Source organism: Eubalaena glacialis, chromosome 2 (assembly GCF_028564815.1).
Source record: "Eubalaena glacialis isolate mEubGla1 chromosome 2, mEubGla1.1.hap2.+ XY, whole genome shotgun sequence".
Lineage (NCBI taxonomy): Eukaryota > Metazoa > Chordata > Mammalia > Artiodactyla > Balaenidae > Eubalaena > Eubalaena glacialis.
This window is the reverse complement of record NC_083717.1, coordinates 60,238,018-60,260,080: the sequence shown is the minus strand read 5'-3', so window position 1 is coordinate 60,260,080 and position 22,063 is coordinate 60,238,018. Positions and strand designations below refer to the sequence as shown.

General features: G+C 38.9%; 1 protein-coding gene across 5 annotated transcripts in view; it reads left to right on the top strand.

Annotated features, from left to right (window-relative positions):
- The window catches only part of SCAPER (S-phase cyclin A associated protein in the ER), a 473,441-nt gene that overhangs the window by 305,568 nt on the left and 145,810 nt on the right, over positions 1 to 22,063 (top strand). The gene's annotated exons all lie outside the window — the stretch shown is intronic.

Below are 22,063 nucleotides of genomic sequence, written 5' to 3'. Positions count from 1 at the left end.
GCAATAAATTTAATTTTGAGTAAAGCATTTACCAGTAAGAATTGAGTAGTACTTTATGATCTTACTTTCACTGAGTTTTTAATCCTTATGTATTTGTGAATAGAAATTAATTATACCAGACTAGAATGCTAGACTATAAACTCCATAAAGGGATGAACATGTCTGTTTTATCAGTGCCCAGAGCCTAATATAAGAACATAATGGTTGCTTGATAAATGTTTGTTGAATAAATGAATGAAAATGTCAAGCAACAGTGGGCAGTAAGAAAGTACTACCCAGTCAGGAAAATAGTGACTACTTTAGGTATTTCAAAAAGAAGGGTATTTAAAACAAAGATTTCATTATAAAAATTATTGGACAGGTTGGAGAAGCAAAAAGAGGAGGGTGATGGTACCTAGAGAGTTATAACTGCAGGAAGCTATTCCTCTCTACCCCCGCACCACCCAGAGCTGGAGGAGTAAAAGATGGGAATGTAGGATTGCCTAGAACCTGTAAATCCACACTGATCACTGGCAATGCTGGAGCTCTACCTTTGAAAAAGTAATATTTCTGATTAGTTATAATGTATGCATTGTATGTATATATTGTACAGTGCAACCTTAAATTCTGGTGTAATGTTCATTGGACATAGCAATGTGTATAGAATGTGATTCTCTTGTGCTGCTTGTGCATTTTGCTATTTCATATGTTTAGGGATTGCAGTCTTTTGATTTATTCCTTTGTAGGCTGGGAAGTGTTTTATTAGTATAAAAAACTTTCATTTATTCAAGTACCTACTCAGTACTTAAATGCCAGGCACTGTATTAAGTATTAGGATTATAAAAATTAATTTTTAAAGTGCAAGTTGTAATATATAAGTAAATTTACCTGACTTAACACTCACATCTTCATGTAAATATATTCAGACCATGTATGTAAGGTGTTTAAGCTTGTATAGAAATTTTTAACTTAACAGTTTTGACCTGCCTGTTTACTTTGAAATAGCCCTAGTTCTTCCTATCAAGTTATATTGTTCTTTAAAAAGGGGGAGGTAGCATAACTGCATATCTGACACAGTCTACTGACTGTTAGGCAGTGCCACTCAGAGGCCATCTGAAATATGGTAAGTGTATTTCTCAGCAGATTAGAGAAAAGGTGATTTGTCAGAAATAGGTTAATTTAATAAAATGCACATTCTGAGAAGACAAAATCATGTCTGTGGGTGGCTAATAGCTTACAAAGCTTAAATATACACTGCTTCTGAGCTTATGGATATACTGACTAGGGCTTGGAAAACATGAGCACAAGATCATTCAAAAATCATAGATTCTGGTCTCCTCTTTGAACTATTCCATGTTCAAACTGTTCCACACTCTATGCTTTGGTACAGATTATAGGGGCCTATGATGTAGCCCCCCCGCCCTCTGCTGCTATGAGCATAGAAGAGATGCCAAACCAATATCTACAAAACCTTCAGAGAACAATGGCACCTATATGGTGATGCCACAGGAATCCTTATAAGTTCAAATTAAGGAGAAAGAAAAGTAGGTTTTTTTTGTTCAGAGTCATAGCAACCAATATATGACATTCATTGGAAGAAATATTGCCTTTCCTAGAAAAAGCAGTGTATCTTCCCATTTCTTCCTTCCCCTCCTCCTTCATATTTTACTCCTTTATCTTTTCTATGGAATTAATATTATTGAACAAAGATGGCTGATTAATGACAAATGCAGTAAAAAATCTGTCCAATTTTCAGTCCTATGTACAAATACCCAATTCAAGCCACTGTTCCATTTACCAAGGTTATATATTAAAAGGTTAAAATGGTTTTTAAACGTGTTTTTCACTTGGCATTATGAAAAGGAGGCATGAGACCTGTCTCTCTCCTGCCTTGCATGAACCCTGTGGCCTGTGACTGCCACATACTCATTTAGCATGTAGACATTACCTTGAAAATCATTAGATTCTTTTTATCCCTAGTATACTCAACTGAATTCTAAGCTTTTTCGTGGAGGAGAGTCTGATCCTGTGCCAGACCAGTTTGTATCCTTTTTGCCTTATACGTAGAAGATGATTGGTAAATTGACTCTTCTTTCTCCCACATCCAATCAGCAGCTAAGGCTGTTGCTTTTACTTGTAAATATAGTTTTTAGCCAGCCATCCTACCTCTCTATTTGAATTGTCACTGATGGTGTTGGGTCCCTAATCATTTCTTCTATTTGAGTTCTGTGTTTTTTGTCTTAACCCTCTCCAGTCTGTCCTCCATATAGCTTCCAGAGCGTGCTTTCAAAAGTGAAAAGCTGGGTGTGTCACTCTGCTTTAAAACCTTTTGGAAGCTCTCTGTTGCGTTAGAATAAGATTTAGACTCTCTTACTTTGAGTACGAGGTCCCCTGCAAAATTTGTTCTCTTCCTACCCCTCTGTCATCATCTCTCAACATTTCCCCCATCACTTCACACTCGTAACCATTTTCAGTGGCTTATTGCCCCTTGAGTGAGCCTTGTACCCTTTTATCTGCATACACCTCATCCCCTAGAACACCTAGCTCTCTCCCGCTCAGTGCATTTGCCTCCCTCCACCCCACTCACCCTCCCACACACTCACCCCATAATCAAATACTTTTACCTGGATGGCTTCTTTTGAGGCTCAACTCTGGTGTCACCTCCTCTAGGAAGTACTCCCTGTCATTCCTCTGATCTTCACCCAAGCAGGTTAGGTACCTACTGCGGAAGCCCAAGGGGTACCCTGTTTCTCCATCATATCACACTATGGACTTATCACACTATGTTGCATTAATCTGTTTTTGAATCTTTCTTTCTCAGTAGAATGTGAGGTCTTTGAAGGCAGGTCCTGATCTTCTATGCTTCTGTATTTCTGCCATTTAACAAACACCATACACACAGTTGGCAGGCAATAAATGTTTGTTCAAATAAATTGAATGGTTTTTTGGCTTGTCTTCTAGTCCATTCCTTGCCTTAAGGCAAGCAAATGCCTAAACATTCAAGACAGTTGTTTGTCTGGGCCAAATAGCTTACTTTACAGAAGTGGCCAACTTGGCAGATTTGGTGATACCAGGAAAGAGTTCTGGGAATTACCTCACAAAGTCAGTCTATTCAGAGGGAAAAATTGGTGTTATCTTAAAGAGTTGCAGCAGTGACTCTGTTTTATTGTGTTTGCTGTCATTTACATATCCCAAGTTTATTATACTTATATCAAGGACCAAAGGAAGGTGGAAAACATTTTTATCTTAAAAAGCCTATACATAATTTACCTCATTAATTTCTTTTTTTAATTGAATTTTTAAAAATTTATTGATTGATTGATTTTGGCTGCGCTGGGTCTTCGTTGCGGTGCGTGGGCTCTTCATTGCAGTGTCCAGGCTTCTCTAGTTGCGAGCTTCTCTAGTTGCAGCTTGCAGGCTCTAGAGCGCACGGACTCAGTAGTTGCGGCACGCGAGCTTAGTCACGGTATATGGGATCTTAGTTCCCCAACCAGGGATCGAACCTGGGCTCTCTGCATTGGGAGCGTGGAGTCTTAACCACTGGACCACGAGGGAAGTCCCCTACATCATTCATTTCTTGAATACAAAATTCAAAGTACAGACATTAGTTATCCTTAAATTTGATTTTTTGCTATCCGTCGATTTGGTCTTCTGAAGCACCAACTACAGTTCCTTATATATTCTGGGTACTACATAGATTATTTGCTGAATTGATATAACAAGCTTGTTCATCTATGTCCAAGTTGTGACAATAAGTTGTAAAATATGCCATAAAAATCTAGTAAGATTATAGAGCACATAACATTTGCCAAACTACCCAAAAAGGCCACCTTAAAATATTCTATGGTGCATCTTTGCCTGATCTAATGTGTTCAACTTATATAAGGGAATTAGATCATTTTCAGGTTCCTTCTTAATCTAAAATTTTTAGTTTCTATAATTATTTTCTGCCTCTTACCATTTACTCCTAGCTACTTGAATAATGGCTCTTTTTCAAAGCCTTATTCTCAAGAACAATATAGAGCCATCCCTTATGTAGAAATGTATAGTTTATTATGTCTATAATGCTATCTTCCTGTCTAGGGAAACTTCCCAGCACTAACTCTATATCATTGCACTCACTCACAGACATTTTAGTTCAATGAAACAATTTTGTTTTTTAGTGCACAGTATGCAGAGAGGCAGAATAGTGTGATGGTTAAAGCTCAGATTCTAGAATGAGATATACCTGGATTTGAGTCTTAGATCAGCCCTTACTAGTTACATAATCTTAAAGAAGTTACTTATCTTCCCTGAACTTTAGTTTCTCCAAGTAAATGGGAATGATAATTGTATCCACCTCATGCTGTTGTATTATATGAGATGGTGCTTGCAAAGCAGCACTTAGGAGAGTACCTGGCCTTGTGTGCACACGCTTAACAAATGTTAGTGAATTTTTTATGTGCCAAGCATGTGGGAAATAACACTAATTCAGACAGATATAGGCCCTGCCCTTATAGGCAGTTAAGCAGTTAATTACAGTAAAGAGTGATGAGTTTTTGAGGAAATGATTGAGGAAATACAGAGTTGTTTGTGGAAGTCTTAGGAAGACTAAATACAACCTAGAGGTCAGAGAATGCCCTTTTGAGCAAGTAATATTGAAGCTGAGGCTGATGAGGTGAGAAGGTAGACTCAGCTAAAATAAAGGTATTTATGAGAGAAATCATACTTTAGTGAAATTTTGAGGTATCAGAAAGATTCCAGGATATGTCCTCTCAAGAACATTAAGGGTCCACTCTTACGGGTATTAGTACTGAATGAACTAGAAGTGAAATGTGAAGTCTAGAAAAAGCAAGAACCCTCAGCAGTTAGGAACTAATATTTATTTGATGACATTATACTAGGTACTTAGCTAAAGAAGCAGGGACAATATAAAGAAGATGATGATGATTCTAATGTTTATATAGGTCAATTTATTTAATTCTCTTAATAACCTTTTGAAGTGGGAATTATGTGCCCTCATTTGTAAGAACACTGAGGCATCAAGAGGATAAGTAACTTGCCTGATGTTATGCCTAGTAAGCGAACGAGTTGGGATTCAACCCGTGGCAGAATTAATCCATAGGCCGTGCTAACAGCTTCTAAACAGTAAATAAGACGTAGTTTGTGTCTAATTCACATACCATAAAATTCACCCCTTTAAAGTATACAGTTCAGTGGGTTTTAGTATATTAACAAGGTTATGCAATCATCGCCACTATCTAATTCCATAACATCATCACCCCAAAAAAGAAACCCCATACCCATTAGTAGTCACACCCCATTTTCTCCTCCCCCAGCCCCTGGCAACCACTAATCTACTTCTATCTTTACAGATTTGCTGATAGAATTAATTTTTTTGTATTGACCTTATATTGTGAGACCTTGTTAAACTCACTTATTATTGTTAGAGCTTTTTTGTATGTTCCTCTGGATTTTCTACATATATGTTCAAGTTGTCTGAGAAACTGAATATACAAATAGACAATAGCCAGCCCATATATAACAACAGAACAATGACCTACAACCTCTGCAGCAACCAGTTTAGGAAGCCAATCTACTACCTCTGAGGCAATCAACCCAGAATGGTCAGAAGTTGATCAGTGACTGCCAGCTTCACTGTTTTCTGATCCTGCTTCTAACTCAAGACCCACCAGAAAGAGATGAGTACGCTACTCAAGCCATCGCATAAGACGCCGACTCCTGCTTAACCTACCCCTGCTTCCCCACGCCAATAGCCCCCAAACAGTGCACACTTGAGGGCTTCTCTTTCTTTCATTATAAAGCTCACCCATCCCTCCGCCAAACGTAACTGTTGGTGGCTGACTATCTGCTGTAGCAAACTCTGAACAAATAACATCTGTCCTTTAAAAAAAAAAAAAAAAAGACACCATTTGTGCCATAACGAACAAAATCTAAAACATCATTTCTGCCTGTCTTTCTCAAATCCCTACCTCTCCCTGTCCCTGCTGAAAAGGCCTCCTAGTGTTGTATGCCTTTTAATGTTTACACGTGGATGTCCTCAGAAGTGTGGACTCTTTTTAGGATCTTTACATTTCTTTTCCATAAGATAACTGTACTTCCCCATAATGGGAGGATATGGACTTGCATTCTGACTTAAAACTAAAACCTTTTTCAGACTTCAGACTAAAAGCTGTGTAAATATGAATTGATGGCCAAATTTCTCTTCAAATGAACTTCATTATTCTTTGTAAAGAGAAAGAGATTCATATATGCCTTTTTATAAAGAAATAAGATTCTGTAACGGTCTGGTGTTCTCCAGACTTAATGAGTCTTCTGAGTTTTGTTTGCCTTGAATAAGCAGACTTTTAAACATTTTAGTTCACCTTTAGTAAAGGTCTTATCTTATTCTCACTAGCTAAAAGTGGTAGCACAGAGCATCTCTAATTCAGTTACAATTCAGTCGGGCAGCATTAACTCTTCAGTAAACATTTGATCATATTTGATTTAGCAAAATCAGGAAGAAAGACCAGATATTCTGCCTTTCACACTGTTCTTTGTATAAGAAGGTCTTGTTTGCAGCATCTTAATGGGGAACAAAAGCTCTGCATTGTTACGCGGTTTTCATCCATGATCAAAGTATAAATTAGCACAATCATCTTGAAGTCCAAAATCTGAAAGGCTGCTCATTTTTGCCTTCTTCCTTGCCATACTTTGTATCGGATAGTCTCTTAAGTAACAGATTTAGTGTGGATTTTGTCTCCTCTGTTTTCCCTGTATACTTTAGATGCTAGAGAACAGGAGGGGCTAAACCGGAGTGCAGACTCCAGATAATCCATCTGAGAAAACATTGCCGATCACTAGTTATTTCCCCCCTTTCATTTCCTCCGGACTAAATTAAGCAGACCCACTGCTTCCTAGCAGGATCATTTCTAAAATCAACTGTAACTGATTTTCCTAGTGCCCTATCACAAGGTTTTTAACCTAGCTGTTTCTTGGAAAAAAATCTTGCAGTAAATATCCTATCATGGGCACAAGTGGGAAAGGCATACTCTGAAGACTTTGAAGCAGTATCATGCTACAGTTGGAAGGCTCTACTGGATTTCACTGACATCCAGGAAGGAAAGGGTTTTGAAAGCCTGCCATAGGCCAAAAAAGTATTGAAGGCCAGTTGGGACTGGAGCTGCAGGGGGAGCCCATCCTGGGCCACCTGGAGTCTCTTCTAACCCTGGTCCCACATTCCCTCCCTCCTCACCCAAGTCTTGCTTCCCTCCTGCTGTGTGCACATTTCTTCCCATTTCCTGACAGTCTCAAGAACTGCACCACCAGTTAAAAGAACTACTCATATTTCAGTCCCTTAGAATCTAGTTAGCTCTCATTTCCTTTTTTATTTACTTGTGATAGTCAAACTTGGCATTCCTTTGCATTCTCTGAGTCTGGATTACTTCAAGCTTTTTGAATTTTTTTAGTTGCTAGTGAATACTAATATAAGAGCTCAGAATCCCCCCTCTAATGCTAAGAGTAACTTCACCTTGTCTCCACAATAACATTGAGCTAAATACAATGTGGTATTCTAGATGTGATCCTGGAACAGGAAAAGGTCATCAGTAGAAAAACTAGGGGAAATCCAAATAAGGCCATAGCTTAATTAATAGTATAGTTTTATTTAATCTCTTAGTTTTGATGAATGTACCATGGTTTTGTATGATGTTAATATGAGAGAAGGCTCAATTAAAGCATATAGGAATCCTCTACTGTACTTGTAACTCTTCAATCTAAAATTATTTCAAAATAAAATATTCTTTGGAAATTTTAAAATAATATCAAGTCCAAGATTTTACAAAATTGGAATATTTAGTGATAACTGTGCCAAAAGTCACGTACATTCCTATAGCCATACACCAGATTTCCCCCACAGCTTTCTTGGTGTAGACCCATTATACCCTTGGAAGTCAGATAAACCTAGGCTCAATCCCTGGCTCCACCACTTGCTAGCTGTAAAAATTTAAGCAAGTAACTGACTCCTCTAAGACTATTTTTCTTTAATGGGATGATGATGAGGTACCAGTTTTGAGGGCTTAGATAAGATAACAGCCTAGGGCCTGCCACATAGTAATTCCTTGAATTGTCACTTTCAGCCCTCCAGGATGGCACTTGGAGAAAATTGCTCTCCCGCTCCCTTCTTAAGGACATAAAAGGGTCTGGGTCACTACTTTCCTTGAGAATAAGGGGGGGGGGGGAAAGAATGCCAAGATGACTAAGGCAGGACATAAGCAAAGATGACTCGCAAAGGCCTTGCAGTTGGCCTTCACATTCCTGGCCCCTCCTCTCTGCGCTTGTCCCCTTCAGGCAGGCCTAACACCAGGGCCTGCCTTGGCTTATCAGCCACAGTTTCTAGCTTATCTGTATCCTTGCCTTGACTTTCCCAGGCACATGAGTGTTTCTAAGCCTTTTCTTTCTCATTATGGATTGATGGCTTTTCTTTCCTCTTAAGAGAGTTTCTGATGTTAGAGCCCAGAAACTAGACTGTACTTTTATATTCAACAGCTATTTATTGAATACCTACTTTTTGCTGGACCTGTAGAAACATAATCCCAGCTGTCAAAGAGCTCACAGTCTACCTTGTGATTAAATAAATAGATAATCAGTACGATCCAGTTTACAATTAAATAATAGAAAAATCAGTCAAGAAGTGCCAGTGTCACAATGGAGCAAGAACAGAGGGCTCTAGGACCACTCCTCTCCATTTCCTTGCCATCTCAGTGGACAGGAGCCTCGAGCTCTATGGTCCTGCTCCCTGGGAGCTGCTGGACCTAAAGGAGTTTGTCCTTGTTACTGGTCCTTGTCCGTGTCACTCCCTTGCCCAAAACAGATTCTCCTTGGTCTCATGGTCCTGAGTTTCTTTTGCCTCCCAACTTTAAAGCACCCAGGAGAGTTAAGATGCAGCAACAAGGGAAACAGGGAACTGCTGTGGTAAGACTCCTCAAGTTCTGCGGTAAAGCAGCAGGTAGCCTGGAAGTTGGGAATGGTGGGAGAATAAAGGAGTTGCACAAGGAACTTCATATGTAGGTCCTTGACTTTGAATCCTTTTTTTTGTCTTTTAGTTTGATAGCATGATAAGTCAGAAAACTGTTCACATTGACACCCATTGTATCCTGAAGAACTAGTCCTCTGTGTGCATACAACTCTTTGTACATCCCCTTATTATAGTGCTTATCTAACAGTGTTGCATTTGTCCGTGTTAAGTCTGTCTCTCACTGTAGCTATGAGTTCTGGGTCTGGCCCAGTGCCTGCCACTTGGCAGCTTTGTGGAGCGTGAAGATGAGGGAAGATCAAAATGACTTTATTGTGAGTTTTGTTGGATTGCAGTAATAAACTCTATACACTAATCTTTGGTCATCTGTCTCATAACAGCTTAAAGAGAAGGAATGAGAGCACTCAGGTCTGTGTCCTGCTTTCATCCTTCAGTTCCTGCACCACCCCCTCTCACTCACCCTGCCCTCATCTCACTTAGTCCAAACAGGTCAAACATGGCACAATTCAGCTCCCTCAGGGAGAGCCTTCCAAAAGGTCCATGTTCTGATTAGCATCACAAAGGAATTCTTCCTCTCATCTTGAGAAAGCTTTTCCAGTCTCTCTCAGCCCCACTTACCTTATTACCTAACCCTTGAAACTGTGGGTTATGATTTTACTCTTTTTGGCACCACAGTCCCACAAATTTACAATTTCCTTGTGATATTCTTGACTCCAGAAACTGATTCTTTCAAGTATGAGTGTCTACGGCTGAAAAACTGAGCCAAACCTTTATGTAGATTATGGGAACGTGAAAAAGCCGACATTAGAAGGCTTAGAAGAGAAAAATCATGTAACAGAAGAAGGAATATCAGTTCGTTATACTTGCTTCTTTTAAGCTGACCGTAACAGGTGAAGAAAGTAGTTGAGTAGAGATGATGTCATTTAAGCGGTAGGAAAGTTTTCATTATGGGAAAAACAACCGTAAAAAAATTCACTCTAGAATCTTCTCATCTCTATAAATTGGGCTACTGAGTTCTAAATTTATGAACTTGCCAAAACCTACTTGTATTATCTCTAAACAGGTCTTAAGGTGCCACCAGATGCTCCAAACAAATCTAGCCTGGCCTATCCTGCTAATGAACATGCGAACAGTTTTCCCCATCTGCCACCTCTGTCTAAAAGGCTAGGAAGGCCTTCCTCTCTGATCACAAAGAATGTAATTACTGTCTATAGAGAAGTCAAGTACAAAGGGCATCAGCCTTTTCAGGCCACCAAAGATTAACAGCTGCCTCTCCTTTAATTGGGAGAGGTAATAACAGTTACTCTAGTTAATAATTGAATGGATTCCTAGGCCATGTCATTCAGATTGAAGCTGTCATTTTTTGCTGGCCTTTAGCTAAGCTGGGTTATTATAATGGAGCCTCTAATCCTATTAGTCAGTTGTCAGTCTCACAGTGGGAGAGAGCAAAGGAAGGGAGAGCTATTAAGGTGTTATGTCTGGTACACAAGTAAAGCCACATATTTCCTCTTCAGAGGTATTTTTTTCTTGCTCAAATCAGAATGATAAAGCTCTTTATGAAAGTTCTAATTTCATAATTTCTGTCTGAATGCAGAGTATTTGGAAAAGGGGTAACAGAAAAAAGGAAAAATATCTAGTTCACCTTTCTAGATGAGGTATTTTCAATCACTTAACAAACTTTGCTTGATATCTGCAGTATGTGCATCCTGTGCTTGACCACGATTGAGAATGCAGAGGTAGGAGAGCTTAGGCTTCACAGTGTAGCACATGAACACAGAAAGCTCTGGGATAAAGTCAAAAGTGATAAGGGCCATAGAGAAATACAGTTAAATGCAAAGACCTTTTGACTTTAGTTGAGGGGATCAGGAAGGACTTTATGAGTGATTTGATCTGGGTCTTAAAGGGTTGAGAGATAGCATTTGAACATTACAAATTGAGAAGGGGGCAGGTTGGATGGAGAGTATAATTATGGTTAAGCATTTTTAGCATACTTGCTTTTTTCTAGACACTGAGAGGGATAGGAACAAGTATATGACCATGTATTTGAGGAGCATCCAGCCTCACTGTGGCATCCAGGAATATAAAGAGAGCAGTGTATAGGAAGTACCACGTGATTGGCACAAGAAGCTAGTGTGGTGGGAATAGAGAGGAAGAGGAAATGAGAGGCTCTCTACGTCCTTTAAGTCCACCTGGATTACTGTGTGAAAGTGATCTTCATTTGCATAAAGAGTATTCAATGCCACATGCTTAAGAAGGTGTTTTTTCCCCATTGATTTTAACATTTGGGCAACTCATCATTGAGCCAGTTTGAGTTTCCCTTTTTGTCCCCCTGAGGTGAAAAAGGCATAGGCTATCAGAGGATTGTCTCATCTGCCTTTATGTACAGAGAGAGGGAAGAGCGGTTCATTTGCGCTGTGTTAGGAAATAGGATCCAGTGGGAGGTGTTTCTCCTTGTTATGCTCACGGGCCCCTATAATTGTGTTAAACTGTCATATCTCACAGGACATTTTTGCTGTTTGAGAGAAATCTTTTCATTTGTTCATCCTTTTGTTCAGTCACTCATCCATCAAGTATTTACCATTTCTGTTCTGTGTCATCACTGGGGCTGCAGAGATGAGTCAGCTGCCACTCTTGAGGAGCTTGCAAACAGAGAGAAATGGGGCCCTGAGGTAGGGCAGAGATGATGGCATGGATAGGAGTTGATGTGGGGCATGAAGAAGAAGTTAGGAGGATACTGAACAGTGTTCCCATTTGGCCGTGCTCTGTGGAAGAGAATCCAAAAATGGCTTGTTGGATCTGTAATACCAAAGTGCACATGACCAAAACCGTCCATGATTTCTCTGGGGAGAAATTTGTGAGTTTTTTTATTTCACAGTTGGTTTTGCTTTTTTTGCTTTAGTTCCCTGAAAAGGTGCAAATGATAAATTAGAACTTCAATTTTCAATAATACTTTAATAAAAATTTGGCTTTGAATGGCCTATCTTCCTGAAATTGGCTTTTTTTTTCCTGCTTAATGTCTGTTAGAGCCCATGTTTTAAGTTTTTCAAGAGGTCATATCCATGTTGTTGGCACTGCATGAAAGGCTTTGAGTTTATTTTGTTTTGTTTTTAAGGCATAGATGTGTACATTAAGATGGTCTGCTTTCACTCAGTCCTTTTCCCCTACACTTTTGCAATGTTGACCCAGTTCTCTCGTTGTGGAACGGTCTACGAGAACAGCAGTGGTGCTGTTTTGTTTCTCTGTGGACAGATTGCATCAGTTGGTGCATCTGCTTGGCTTAGGGTATGACATAACTTTGAGTTGAGAAATATCAAAATACAAAGGCTTTACAATGAAACGGAGTACAAGTGGAGAATTTAGTTCCTTGGTGGCTATTAAGGAGGCTCAACGTGAACATGTCTTTCCGTCTCGAAAAACTGAATTTTGTTCTTTGGTCATGAAGCTCAATCTCAGTGAAAAACTATTCCACTAGGCACATGCAGTAACAGGAACTGTATCCGGGGATCATACCAGAGCAATTGACTGTCTGTGTTTTCACAGTTAAAATCCTGTTAAAATACCTTTGTGAGCCTTCTTTTTCAAAACTGTTGATGAAGCATTTTCTGAACAACCGCTGGTGAAACATTTTCTGAGTACATTCCCCTCTGGTAAGTGTTGGGGATGTGGTGATGAAGAAGACATGGTCCCTGACTGCAGGAAGCTCTGAGTTTAGTGGGGATACAAAGATGAAAAGCTAGAGGATATCCCTTCTAGGAAGATCAGTATATGCCAAAACAGAGAGGCATGAAACAGCATGGGCCACATGGGGAATCTGGTTGAGAGAGAGGCAGGAGCATGGCAGGGAAGGAGGCTGTTAGAGAGGGATCAGATTCTGAAGAATTGTGCTAAAGAGTTTGGGCCTTATTCTGTAGACAGTGAGGAAGCAGTCATTCAAATGTTTCACCCACAGAGTGGCATGATCACATTTACTCTTGAGAATATTATCTTCATTGCATATAAAGGCATCCAGAGCAGGGCTACTCAAAAGAGAGTCCACAGGCCAGTGCCAGGCTACTGTCACTAGAATATGGTGAGATAAGTACACAAATCAAGAGTAATTTTATGTCTTTCATCTAATATTTTAAAATGTGGGCTCAAACTTAGTATACCTTTTTTCCCTCATTTGTTTAGTATTTAATTTGTATTATATTTCACAAAACTATTGGTCACAATGGAGTGAGAATATTAAAAACAAAGGAACAGACAAAAACACCTGACTTTTATCTTAGAGTGTTTGGGAAGCACTGCTCTAGAGAATGATGTGCTGTGAAGTAAGTTTGGATCCAGAGATACTAGGTAGGAGGTTGCTGCAGTGCCTCAAGCAACAGACCATGAAAGCCTGAACTGACATGGTAAGAATAGACATGGATAGAAAAGGCAAAAGTTAAGGGCCATAACAGGAGACGAGTAATCAGAACTTGGAGGCTGAATCAGTGTGAAAGCTGAGGAAGAGGAAAGAGTCTAGAAGGGCAAATGTTCTTTTAAGAGTCTGCTGAAAGTTGGACCCTTGCTCTATGCATTATTATGAGCTTTTCCATCCCTGTTTTACAGAGATGTTTCACTTATTTTTAATGTGGTTATTTTCTCATATTATTAAATATTTTATCTATAATTCCTATTTGAGTATAGAAGAAAGGATATGTACATATGTGTTTACTTCCCTATCTTGACTCAGAGCCCCTCTGCCATTTCCCCTGGGCTAAAGATGCTTCCGTGATACCCTAGGCCTGGCTCTGGTAAAACTGCTGGTAGGATAACCAATCACTACCAAATTAAATATTCATACGTACTATATGATCTCATTTATATGAAATTCTACAGTGGACAAAACTAACCTATGGTACCATAAATCAAATCAGTGGTTGTATCAGGGAGGAGGGATTGACTGTGAAAGGGGCATGAGGGGACTTTCTAGGGTAATGGAAATGTTCAGGTCTTAGTAGGTACTCATCAAATTTAACTGAATGGTATCCTTAAGATCTGAGCCCTTCACCCTATTGTAAAGTATACCTCAAATTTAAAAAAAAAAAAAGCCAATAAACAAAATGTGTTCAACCCCATCATTATCAGGGAAGGACAAATAAAATCCTCAATTAAATGTGAGTATACAGGGACTTCCCTGGTGGTCCAGTGGTTAAGAATTGGCCTGCCAATGTAGGGGACACGGGTTCAATCCCTAGTCTGGGAAGATCCCACATGCCATGCAGTAAAGTAAGCCCATGTGCCACAACTACTGAGCCCGTGCTCTAGAGCCGGCGAGCTGCAACTACTGAGCCCATGTGCCACAACTACTGAAGCCCACACACTCTGGAGCCCACACGCGGGGACTGCTGAGCTCACACGCTGCAACTACTGAAGCCCGTGCACTCTAGGGCCCGTGGGCCACAACTGCTGAGCCCGTGTGCTACAACTACTGAAGCCCACGTGCCTAGAGCCCGTGCTCTGCAACAAGAGAAGCCACTGCAATGAGAAGCCCGTGCACCACAACGAAGAGTAGCCCCAGGGCTCGAACCCATGTCCCCTGCATTGGCAGGCGGATTCTTAACCACTGCACCACCATGGAAGCCTCACTGCATCCCCGCTGCAACTAGAGAAAGCCCGCATGCAGCAACGAAGACAGCACAGCCAAAAAAAATGGCTAGTATACACCCATTAGAATGACTAAAGTTTAAAAAAAAAAAACTTGATAAAGGCAAGTTTTGGTGTCAGTGTAGAGTAACTGAAATCATCACGGCACTGCACTGTGTACAAAAATTGTTCTGAATATTTTAGAAAGCTGTCTGGCTATAACTAATAACACTGAACCTACGCACACTCTGTGACCCAGCAGTTCTGCTTTTAAGTATATACTCAACTGCATGTCACATGTGCCCAAATACATATACAAAAATGTTGAAAGCAGCATTGTCCAGAGTTTCGAAGTGGAAACAACCCAAATGTTAATCAGCGGTGAAACATTTAAATAAGTTGAGGTATGTAATCAGACAAAGGAATACTATACAGCAAGGAAAATGAATTAAATACTGCTACAGGCAACAATATGGATGAATTTAGGGGAAAAAATAAGCAAGAAAAGTTAGATATTAGAGAATATATGAAGTGTGATTCTATTTTTATAGAACTGAAAAGAAAACAAAAGGATTCTGTGATTTTAAAAGTCAGGAGAGCCTTTACGTAGGGGAAAGACGGAGAGATAATGAGTAGGATGGGCAACAGGGGTATTATGGCATGTTATAGAGCTTTATTTTTTAATTTTGGAGTTATTACGATGTGTTTTCAGTTTATCATAGCTCATCCAGCTATATAGTTATGATTAGTGCTGTTTTATCTGTGTATGCTATGTACTAATACAAAGTTGTTACTATTTTCTAATTATATTGACATCCTAGCACAAGAAGAAAGAATGGTAACAGCATTATGGTTTTAAATAAATTATTGAGCACCTAGGTTTTCAATTTTCTGATTGTTAGTTTTATTGCAAGGAAACATTTTTTCATTAATGACAACATAAATTGTTAATTTTTAATCTTAAAAGTGTGAGGTCTTGTCTAGAATTCACGATGAACTTCTTATAGTCTCAGACTGTATTTTATTGTGCACAAAGAATGAGTAAATGAATGATTAAGATATTATACTACCAAACTCCAGACATGTACTGGAGCCAATAATTGATAGTCCACATCAAGCAGGCAGAGCATTGTGCTTTGAACATCAGAAGAATCAGGAAAACATGTTTGACAGAGCCTGTGAATAACTCATATCTCTCCCCCAAGTACCCCCCCCCAAAAAAAAGCCCCTCAGTATTTCAAAGACATTTCAAGGCTTAATGAACTGTAGAATACTATTAAAAGAAATATAAGGGGGTATTGTAATAGAGGGGTTGAATATTAGTTTGCTAGGGCTGCCATAACAAAGTACCACAGACTGGGTGGCTTAAATAGCAGAAATTTCTTTTCTCAGAGTTCTGGAGGCTGAAGTCCAGGGTGAAAGTGTTAGGAGGTTTGGTTTTTTTCTGAGGCCTCTCTCCTTGGTTTGTAACTGGCCACCTTCTTGCTGTGTACGGCCTTTTTCTCTGTGCATGTGCATTCCTGGTGTCTGTTCTTATAAGGACAACAGTCATATTAGATTAAGGCCTCACCCTAACAGCCTCATTTTAACTTAATCACCTCTTTAAATTTCCTATCCTCAAATACAGTTACATTCTGAGGTACTAGGGGTTGGGACTTCAACATAAGAATTCAGTGGAGGGCGGGGACACAATTCAGCCTATAGCAGGTTGCTCTCCTGTATTTCACATATTTGATGTAGTGATTCTGTGTATGCTTAAAAACTCTTCCCTCCCCATGCCAGAGGAATGCAAAGAACTTATATATCCTTCCCGCAAGAATTGTATACAATTGAGAAGTTCTGAAGAAAAATCATAGGTTGAGTTCTAAAATGGTTACTTAATATTCTCCCTAAAGTAGGTGAAGTGGCTTTTTAAATTTTTTTAATTTTTATTTATTTATTTATTTTTAGCTATTATCATTATCATAGACTTTTTTTTTTTACATCTTTTTTGGAGTATAATTGCTTTACAATAGTGTGTTAGTTTCTGCAGTATAACAAAGTGAATCAGCTATATGTATACATATATCACCATATCCCCTCCCTCTTGTGTCTCCCTGCCACCCTCCCTCTCCCACCTCTCTAGGTGGTCACAAAGCACCGAGCTGATCTCCCTGTGCTATGCGGCTGCTTCCCACTAGCTAGCTATTTTACATTTGGTAGTTTATATATGTCCATGCCACTCTCACTTAGTCCAGCTTACCCTTCCCCCTCCCCTAGTCCTCAAGTCCATTCTCTACGTCTGCACCTTTATTCCTGTCCTGCCCCTAGGTTCTTCAGAACCAATTTTTTTTTTTTTTTTAGATTCTATATATATGTGTTAGCATACGGTATTTGTTTTTCTCTTTCTGACTTACTTCACTCTGTATGACAGACTCTAGGTCCATCCCCCTCACTACAAATAACTCAATTTCATTTCTTTTTATGGCTGAATAATATTCCATTGTATATATGTGCCACATCTTCTTTATCCATTCATCTGTTGATGGATACTTAGGTTGCTTCCATGTCCTGGCTTCTGTGAATAGAGCTGCAATGAACATTAGAGTATATGCCCAGTAGTGGGATTGCTAGGTCGTATGGTAGTTCTGTTTTTAGTTTTTTGAGGAACCTCCATACTGTTCTCCATAGTGGCTGTATCAATTTACATTCCCACCAACAGTGCAAGAGGGTTCCCTTTTCTCCACACTCTCTCCAGCATTTATTTTTCGTAGATTTTTTGATGATGGCCATTCTGACTGGTGTGAGGTGATACCTTATTGGAGTTTTGATTTGCATTTATCTCATGATTAGGGATGTTGAGCATCCTTTCATGTGTTTGTTGGCAATCTGTATATCTTCTTTGCAGAAATGTCTATTTAGGTATCCTACCCATTTTTGGATTGGGTTGTTTGTTTTTTTGATATTGAGCTGCATGAGCTGCTTGTAAATTTTGGAGGTTAATCCGTTGTCAGCTGCTTCATTTGGAAATATTTTCTCCCATTCTCAGGGTTGTCTTTTCATCTTGTTTATATTTTCCTTTGCTGTGCAAAAGCTTTTAAGTTTCATTAGTTCCCATTTGTTTATCTTGATTTTTATTTCCATTTCTCTAGGAGGTGGGTCAAAAAAGATCTTGCTATGATTTATGTTATAGTGTTCTGCCTATGTTTTCCTCTAAGAGTTTGATGGTGTCTGGCCTTCCATTTAGGTCTTTAATCCATTTTGAGTTTATTTTTGTGTATGGTGTTAGGGAGTGTTCTAATTTCATTCTTTTACATGTAGCAGTCCAGTTTTCCCAGCACCACTTATTGAAGAGGCTGTCTTTTCTTCATTGTATATTCTTGTCTCTTTTATCAAAGATAAGGTGACCACATGTGCGTGGGTTTATCTCTGAGCTTTCTATCCTGTTCCATTGATCTATTTCTGTTTTTGTACCAGTACCATACTGTCTTGATTAGTGTAGCTTTGTAGTATAGTCTGAAGTCCGCGAACCTGATTCCTCCAGCTCCATTTTCTTTCTCAAGATTGCTTTGGCTATTCAGGGTCTTTTGTGTCTCCATACAAATGGTGAAATTTTTTGTTCTAGTTCTGTGAAAAATGCCATTGGTAGTTTGATAGGGATTGCACTGAATCTGTAGATTACTTTGGGTAGTACAGTCATTTTCACAATGTTGATTCTTCCAATCCAAGAACATGGTATATCTCTCCATCTGTTTGTATCATATTTAATTTCTTTCATCAGTGTCTTATAGTTTTCTGCATACAGGTGTTTTGTCTCCTTAGGTAGGTTTATTCCTAGGTATTTTATTCTTCTTGCAATGGTAAATGGGAGTGTTTCCTTAATTTCTCTTTCAGATTTCCCATCAATAGTGTATAGGAATGCAAGAGATTTCTGTGCATTAATTTTGTATCCTGCTACTACCAAATTCATTGTTTAGCTCTAGTCATTTTCTGGTAGCATCTTTAGGATTCTCTCTGTATAGTATCATGTCATCTGCAAACAGTGACAATTTTACTTCTTCTGTTCCAACGTGGATTCCTTTTATTTCTTTTTCTTCTCTGATTGCTGTGGCTAAAACTTCCAAAACTATGTTGAATGATAGTGGTGAGAGTGGACAACCTTGTCTTGTTCCTGATCTTAGAGGAAATGGTTTCAGTTTTTCATCATTGAGAGCGATGTTGGCTGTGGGTTTGTCATATATGGCCTTTATTATGTTGAGGTAAGTTCTCTCTATGCCTACTTTCCAGAGGATTTTTATCATAAATGGGTGTTGAATTTTGTCAAAAGCTTTTTCTGCATCTATTGAGGTGATCATATGGTTTTTCTCCTTCAAATTGTTAATATGGTTTATCACATTGATTGATTTGCGTATACTGAAGAATCCTTGCATTCCTGGGATAAACCCCACTTGATCATGGTGTATGATCGTTTTAATGTGCTGTTGGGTTCTGTTTGCTAGTATTTTGTTGAGGATTTTTGCATCTATGTTCATCAGTGATATTGGCCTGTAGTTTTCTTTCTTTGTGACATCTTTGTCTGGTTTTAGTATCAGGGTGATGGTGGCCTCGTAGAATGAGTTTGGGAGTGTTCCTCCCTCTACTCTATGTTGGGAGAGTTTGAGGAGGATAGGTGTTAGCTCTTCTGTCAATGTTTGCTAGAAGTCACCTCTGAAGCCATCTGGTCCTGGCCTTTTGTTTGTCAGAAGATTTTTAATCAAAGTTTCAATTTCAGTGCTTGTGATTGGTCTGTTTATATTTTCTATTTCTTCCTGGTTCAGTCTTGGAAGGTTGTGCTTTTCTAAGAATTTGTCCATTTCTTCCAGGTTGTCCATTTTATTGGCACATAGTTGCTTGTAGTAATCACTCATGATCCTTTGTATTTCTGCAGTGTCAGTTGTTACTTCTCCTTTTTCATTTCTAATTCTGTTGATTTGAGTCTTCTCCCTTTTTTTCTTGATGAGTCTGGCTAATAGTTTATCAATTTTGTTTATCTTCTCAAAGAACCAGCTTTTAGTTTTATTGATCTTTGCTATTGTTTCCTTCATTTCTTTTTCACTTATTTCTGATCTGATCTTTATGATTTCTTTCCTTCTGCTAACTTTGGGGGTTTTTTGTTCTTCTTTCTCTAATTGCTTTAGGTGTCAGGATAGGTTGTTTATTTGAGATGTTTCTTGTTTCTTGAGGTAGGATTGTATTGCTATAAACTTCCCTCTTAGAACTGCTTTTGCTGCATCCCATAGGTTTTGGGTCTTCATTTTTTCATTGTCATTTGTTTTTAGGTATTTTTTGATTTCCTCTTTGATTTCTTCAGTGATCTCTTGGTTATTTAGTAGTGTATTATTTAGCCTCCATGTGTTTGTATTTTTTAGATTTTTTTCCTGTAATTGATATCTAGTCTCATAGTGTTGTGGTTGGAAAAGATACTTGATACGATTTCAATTTTCTTAAATTTACCAAGGCTTGATTTGTGACCCAAGATATGATCTATCCTGGAGAATGTTCCACGAGCACTTGAGAAGAAAGTGGATTCTGTTATTTTTGGATGGAATGTCCTATAAATATCAATTAAGTCCAAGTTGTTTAATGTATCATTTAAAGCTTGTGTTTCCTTATTTATTTTCATTTTGGATGATCTGTCCATTGGTGAAAGTGGGGTGTTAAAGTCCCCTACTATGATTGTGTTACGATTGATTTCCCCTTTTATGGCTGTTAGCATTTGCCTTGTGTATTGAGGTGCTCCTATGTTGGGTGCATAAATGTTTACAATTGTTATATCCTCTTCTTGGATTGATCCCTTGATCATTATGTAGTGTCATTCTTTGTCTCTTGTAATAGTCTTTATTTTAAAGTCTATTTTGTCTGATATGAGAATTGCTAGTCCAGCTTTCTTTTGATTTCCATTTGCATGGAATGTCTTCGTCCATCCCCTCACTTTCAGTCTGTATGTGTCCCTAGGTCTGAAGTGGGTCTCTTGTAGACAGCATATATACAGATCTTGTTTTTGTATCCATTCAGCCAGTCTGTTTCTTTTGGTTGGAGCATTTAATCCATTTACATTTTAGGTAGTTATCAATATGTATGTTCCTATTACCATTTTCTTAATTGTTTTGGGTTTATTATTGTATATCTTTTCTTTCTCTTGTGTTTCCTGCCTAGAGAAGTTCCTTTAGCATTTGTTGTAAAGCTGGTTTGATGGTGCTGAATTCTCTTAGCTTTTGCTTGTCTCTAAAGGTTTTAATTTCTCCGTCGAATCTGAATGAGATCCTTGCTGGGTAGAGTAATCTTGGTTGTAAGTTCTTCTGTTTCATCACTTTAAATATGTCATGCCACTCCCTTCTGGCCTGTAGAGTTTCTGCTGAAAGATCAGCTGTTAACCTTATGGGGATTCCCTTGTATGTTATTTGTTGCTTTTCCCTTGCTGCTTTTAATATTTGTTCTTTGTATTTAATTTTTGATAGTTTGATTAATATGTGTCTTGGCATGTTTTTCCTTGGATTTATCCTGTATGGGCCTCTCTGCACTTCCTGGACTTGATTGACTATTTCCTTTCCCATATTAGGGAAATTTTCAACTATAATCTCTTCAGTATTTTCTCAGTCCCTTTTTTTCTTCTCTTCTTCTTCTGGGACCCCTATAATTCCAATGTTGGTGCGTTTAATGTTGTCCCAGAGGTCTGTGAGACTGTCCTCAATTCTTTTCATTCTTTTTTCCTTATTCTGCTATGGTTAGTTATTTCCACTATTTTATCTTCCAGGTCACTTATCCATTCTTCTGCCTCAGTTATTCGGCTATTGCTTCCTTCTAGAGAATTTTTTTTTTTTGAAGATAGTTCTTTTATTTATTTATGGCTGTGTTGGGTCTTTGTTTCTGTGCGTGGGCTTTCTCTAGTTGTGGCAAGCGGGGGCCACTCTTCATCGCAGTGCGCGGGCCTCTCACTATCGCGGCCTCTCTTGTTGCGGAGCACAGGCTCCAGACGCGCAGGCTCAGTAATTGTGGCTCACGGGCCCAGCTCTTCCATGGCATGTGGGATCTTCCTGGACCAGGGCTTGAACCCGTGTCCCCTGCATTGGCAGGCAGATTCTCAACCACTGCACCACCAGGGAAGCCCTAGAGAATTTTTAATTTCATTTATTTTGTTGTTCATCGTTGTTTGTTTGCTCTTTAGTTCTTTTAGGTCCTTGTTAAACGTTTCTTGTATTTTCTCCATTCTGTTTCCAAGATTTTGGATCATCTTTACTATCATTACTCTGAATTCTTTTTCAGGTAGACTGCCTATTTCCTCTTCATTTGTTTGGTCTAGTGGGTTTTTATCTTGCTTCTTCATCTGCTGTGTGTTTTTCTGTCTTCTCATTTTGCTTATCTTACTGTGTTTGGGGTCTCCTTTTCGCAGTCTGCAGGTCCATAGTTCCCGTTGTTTTTGGTGTCTGCCCCCACTGGGTAAGTTTG